This window comes from Callionymus lyra, chromosome 7 (assembly GCF_982586985.1).
Source record: "Callionymus lyra chromosome 7, fCalLyr1.hap1.1, whole genome shotgun sequence".
Lineage (NCBI taxonomy): Eukaryota > Metazoa > Chordata > Actinopteri > Syngnathiformes > Callionymidae > Callionymus > Callionymus lyra.
The window spans coordinates 2,302-8,608 of NC_141824.1; the positions used below are offsets into that span (position 1 = coordinate 2,302).

The 6,307-nt window shown below is 47.1% G+C and overlaps 1 pseudogene; it reads left to right on the forward strand.

Annotated features, from left to right (window-relative positions):
* The first annotated feature begins 2,410 nt into the window (after positions 1-2,410).
* Positions 2,411-6,307, forward strand: LOC148074562 (uncharacterized; annotated as a pseudogene).

Consider the following 6,307-nt stretch of genomic DNA (forward strand, 5'->3'; position numbering starts at 1 on the left):
ACCGTCGCAGAAGAATCATCGCCGCCACCTGGACTCCACCGCAGGCCTCTCCTACCCACACCGTTTCCGCCCCACCACGGGTACCAAATAAATCACCTGCTCGGACCTCCCCCAGGCCACAGCCATGGCCCCCAGGGGAGAGGCCCGATGTACCCCTGGGTCCGCCGCGATCCGGACAACCGCCCGGGACCCGGCCACACATCCGGGACCCGCACGTACGCCGAGGCCGCGGCCACACCACCGCGATACGACAGGGACCAGAGACCCCGGACCCGCACGTATACGGATGACGCCATAACGCCGCCGCGATACGGTAGGATCCAGCGACCACGGCACCACACGTCTGTGGGGGCCGCAACAACATCGCCACAAAGCGAGAGGGACCCACAACCACGCCGGGAGGCTCCAGGGCCCCAACCCCGGCCAGATCTACCTGCGGGACCGGGCCGGAGACCGTTTTATCCTCAGCGGGGACCCCACACTTACTTTCCCCATACCTACGACAGACGACCGCCCCCGAATTATTATTATAACAACTATAACAAATACCGACGACACGACCAAAACTATCCCCCCCCTCCCCCCTCACGTGACCCGACCGACTCTGCTTCACACATTAAACAACAAACTATATTCAAATTAATAAAATCCACCCACCACCTGAACAATGTCTCCCATCTTGACCCCCCACCTGGTATCCTAAAACTGGCCCTCTCACTTGCTGCAAACATCAACCTCGCCTCACCCACCACCCTCACCTCGGACCTTCTGACCGGAAATGCCAAAAATTGGGCCCACACCACTACCATAATCGTACGCAACCACTACACGGACTCTATCACCTCACTAAAAAATACCTGGACTTCACTTACGGACCCATCCTACGAACGACACTTTTTAATTTCAAAATCCAACTTTAATTCTGACAATAATATCCCTCCACTTTCCATAACCCAGACCGACAACGCGACCCCGACAAATTCTCCACAGATTTCTTCGCTCCCCGCCGGGCCTCCGCGGCCCGACTCCAGGAGCGGGGCCCGCCCTCCGACCACATCTACGGCTTCCGGACCCCCGGAACCATCACCGCAGTTGATCGTGGCTTCACCGCAGCCCGTCCAGGCCTCATCTCCACCATCATCAAGACCCATCCCACAGACACCCCAGCGCCCCCAAAGGACGATCCGCACCCGCGGGTTTCAACCTCCCCCCACACCCCCCCCCCCCCCACAGGACACTTCCTCACCAATGGAACAGCCACTGCCTGAACCATCCGCCAACTACCCCCAGTCTCCATCGACGTTGGAGCACCTCATGTTCTCCACCTACGGGACCCCGTCAACAGATGAGACTTCATATGAGAACACGGATCCAGCTCCGGGACCCTCCCCAACAACACCTTGTGAGTTTCGTTGCATCCGCCCTACACGACACCAATACACGAAACTAAAACTCGGTCAATCGCTATTATCAATTTCCAACAAATATGCAATAATAGGTGATTCTAACATTTCTAAAATTCCACCCATCTCACAATTTGAAAATGTTCAATTAGATTTTTTTTCGGGGGCAAATTTCCACCGCGCATCACACATTATCAGAAATTCCATTTGCACCACCTCAACATCACAAATTATTTTATCTTTTGGTATTAATGAACGCGACTCAAAATTAGAAGTCATCATTAATAACCTAAAAGAATTACTACTTGCTGCAACAGAACATTTACCAAACACAACCGTCTGGATCCCACTCATCAACTTTTCAAAGTCACTTACACCCAAACAACAAGAAACATTAACCTCGCTCAATAAATACATCACTAAAAATTATCCGCACATCCCAAAACTCCCGGACAACTTTTTTATCACGGAACAGGACAACATACACTGGACACGGGACACAGCCACACACCTTCTGCACCACTGGCACAGGGAGATTTTTTCCTAACACCACGAGCACACTAGCACCCAGAGCCACCACCATTCTCAACCTTTCGGACACCTTCACCCTCACTATACACCAAACTCACATTTTAGAAAAAGGACTCACTTTCATTCCCACTCACCTCAACAATAGACCTTACATAAACAAACACCACACACAACAGACACTTTATGATATACAACAACTGCACCGTAAAATAAAACTGGCACTCTTTTTCCAACACACACCTAAAACAACCACAATACCTTTCACACCACCATCAACTTGGACACCATCTGACTCCTACTTTCCACCTGCACTAAATAAAAAACTCATCTCCGACAAAAACTTCTTTCAACTCCACTCAAACATTCCTACACCACCACTGAACATTACACCCACTGAACAAGACGGACTACATGACCTGTTAAATAACAATGACATAATCATCAAACCCGCAGATAAAGGCAACACTATAGTCATCATGGATAAATCACAATACACATATGAAGTACTACGACAACTTTCCGACACAAAATACTATAAACCACTGACGACACCTATTTTTACGGACACACACCTGTTACTCCAACCAATACTAGACCGCCTTTTTGACAACGGACACATCAACTTGACCCAAAAACTCTTCCTCACTCCCTCAACAAAACCTGGACTATCCCATTCAAAATCCCTCCTGGCCGACCTATAGTTTCTGACTGCTCCAGCGACACATACAATACCGCACAATACCTAGACTATTACCTGACTCCTCTCTCCACACGTCACCCCAGTTATATAAAGGACACTTATGACTTTATTAACAAAATTTAAAATATCACCGTCCCCCTTAACTCCTTCTTATTTTCTCTCGACGTTGACTCACTTTACACCAACATCAACATAGACAAAGGACTACTTGCTGTTAATAACATATTTAAAAAATTCCCTGACCCAGGTAGACCAGACACTGAACTCATTCAACTTTTAGAAATTCATTTACGACGAAATGACTTTAAATTCAACGACACATATTACTTACAGACTTCAGGCACGGCCATGGGGAAACGTTTTGCTCCCGCTTACGCAAATATTTATATGGCAGAGTGGGAGCTTAATGCCCTCAATCACTATCACATCCGACCCACTACTTACCTACGTTACTTAGATGACATTTTCGGAATCTGGCCTGGTAGTTTGACACAATTTAACAAATTCATACGCACACTCAACTCCCTGGACGACTCCATCACCCTGAAATCTACCTTTGACTTCCACTCTATTGACTTCCTCGACACAACAATATTTAAAGGACCTACGTTCACCCATACACAGCACTTGGACATCAGGGTATTCTTTAAAGACACAGACACACATGCACTTCTGCACAAAACCTCTTTTCACCCCCGACACACCTTCTCTGGCCTTATTAAATCACAAATACTCCGCTTTCACCGCATCTGTACCCGTCACCTTGACTTTAAAACTGCTTCTACCATCCTTTTTAAATCACTACGCCACAGGGGTTATTCTAGATCTTTTCTTCGTCACTGCTACAAGACATTTCTCCTTCACCGCCCACCGGATAACCACACTATTATTCCTTTCATCTCCACTTACACCCTTTCGTCCCACTCACTTTTTTCACAAATAAAAAACACCTTCACCACTATCCAAACTCACTTACACACCCTTCACAACCACAAAATTATACCTGCACACCGTAAAAACACCAACCTGCACCAACTGCTCATACGCACCAACTTCCAAAAATCACCCACAACCACCCACAACATACCATTCCTCAATACAAAAATAAAATGGATCCATAACTCGGACCACACACACATATACCCACTACCACCCCTGCCTCCCTCACCCATCCGCAACTGCATTTTCTCAATCACCTGTTCCACCTGCAACAAGTCATACATCGGTCACACACACACCCTACTCTCTATCACAACACACAAATTACAACACCTATTCAAACATTCACTCAACAGCAACAACCCCATCTCCAACCACTTCATTAAGCACAATAAACTACAATTACAACTTCACCTCCTGGAACACTGCGACACCTGGACCCGCCACCAGAGGGAGACAAGAGCCCGGAGCTGGATCACCAGATTGGACACCAGGACCCCAAAAGGACTAAACTGAATCCCTAAAACATCATGTGGTATCATTCTTTTACTTCTCACATTTTACTCTCTCTTCTTTATTCTCTCCTACTCTCCCTCCCCTCTATTTACCATCCCAATCTAAACCTAACCCTCATTCTCCCATTCACCCCCTCCTACCCTTAAACTCTAAACCCAACCCTTACCCTTACCCTAACCCTTACCCCCTGAGCCCCTAACCCCTTTTGCCCTAATTCCTAACCCTTACCCTTAACCTAACCTTCACCCCCCCACTCTAAAACCTAACCCTGAACCCCAAACCTAACCCTCACCCTGACCCTAACCCTAACCCCCTGAGCCCCTAAAACCCCATTTTCCCAAATTCCTTACCCTAAATCCCCCTAACCCTAAACCTAACCTTCACCCCCCTACTCTATAACCTTACCCTTAACCCCAAACCTAACCCCCACCCTGACCCTAACCCTAACCCCCTGAGCCCCCTAAAAAAAACCCAATTTTTTCCAAATTCCTTACCCTAACCCCCCTAACCCTAAACTTAAACCTTCACCCCCCCAATCCTAATCTCACCCCCCTAAACCTAAACTTAACTTTCACCCCCCTACTCCTTAACCCTCACCTTAACCTTAAAACCTATACCTTACTTCCAGAAAAACCTAACCCTAACCCCTCCAACCCTAAATCTAACCCCTTTCTACCCCCGACAATAAACACAAATTTCCCCCAATCTTTTTCCCCACCCATATTATGATATATATTTTTTAACCCTGCATCCTCATTTTTTATCCATGACCTCACCTCCTTACCTTCAGTAGCCCCGCAGACCTCCATGGCTCCATGCACCACTCGACCGCCCCGAACTTCTGAGGACCCGGGTTCGATTCCCACCCATGCCTCTGATTTATTGATTTGTTTTTTTTCTCTCTCTTTCTCCATTCTTTGCCCATGACCCCACCTCCCTACGAGCAGGAACTCCACGGACCTCTGTGGCGCATCGCGCAAATTAACTGCCCCGTACTTCCAAGGACCCTGGTTCAATTCCCACCCAGACCTCTCATAAAAAAAAAAAATTCTCCTCTCTCTCTTTCTCTCTCGCCTGTCCAGCAGACGTGGGTCGGACTTCCCCGCTCAGTTTTACGGATTTCAACTACCCTGACTATGAGACCGTTTCCAAAGATGACCTGGACCCACACCAACCGACGGTCCATCCCTAACTACCTCCGACCACCTAACCGACCAACCTCCCCTATCGATTTTGGACAAACAGCCCCTATCCCTTCTGGAAAAAAAAGACCCCTCAACTATAAACGACCACCACTAATAACTTAACTTAAAACCCCACCCATTACTTAACCTAACCCTACCCCAACACAAACCTAACCCTTAACCTAACCCCGCACTTTTAAGTCAACCCCCACCATTAACTTAACTTAAACCCCACCCATTATTTAACCTCACCTTAAACACAACACAAACCCAACTCTAACCCTTACCCTGAACCTAAATTCCTCACTCATCTTAAACTAACCCCCACCAATAACTTAACTTAAACCCCACCCATTACTTAACCTAACCCAATACAAACCCAACCCTAACCCTTACCCTTAACCTAACTTCTAAACTTTAATCTTTTCTGAATTTCTTTTACAGGTAGGGAGGGGTCATCATTGGGTTTGCACTGGCCCGTGCCCGACAGGGACCCTCCCTGTCAACCCCCCTCAAAAACCTAACCTTTGCCAGCCCTGGGGACCCGTGTGGTGAACCTCTCCCTCTTGGAACCTCTTTATTATTTGTACATTTTCTTACTTTCTATTTTCTATTTTCTATTCTCTATTTTCTATTTTCTATTTTCTATTTTCTATTTTCTATTTTTCATTTTGCATTTTGCATTTTTTTATTTTTTACTTACTTAATTTATTCTTCTTATTCATTTATCTTTCTTACCTATTTTTTCGCTATAATGTAATCCTCACCTGTCTCCCTGTTTAAATTATCACCCAAATCTCTCCCTGTTTATCCCCCCATGTTACTCACCTTTTAGTCTCCCCATCCACCAGAGGGCGACATACCCCATCCACGAGAGTCTTCCTGCTTCCAGTGACACGCCTCTTGAGGGGCAAGGATGCAGCCACCAGGAAGCCCACACAAAAGATGGACGCCTGAAGAAGTCTCCCCATCCACCAGAGGGCGACATACCCCATCCACAAGAGTCTTCCTGCTTCCAGCGACACGCCTCTTAA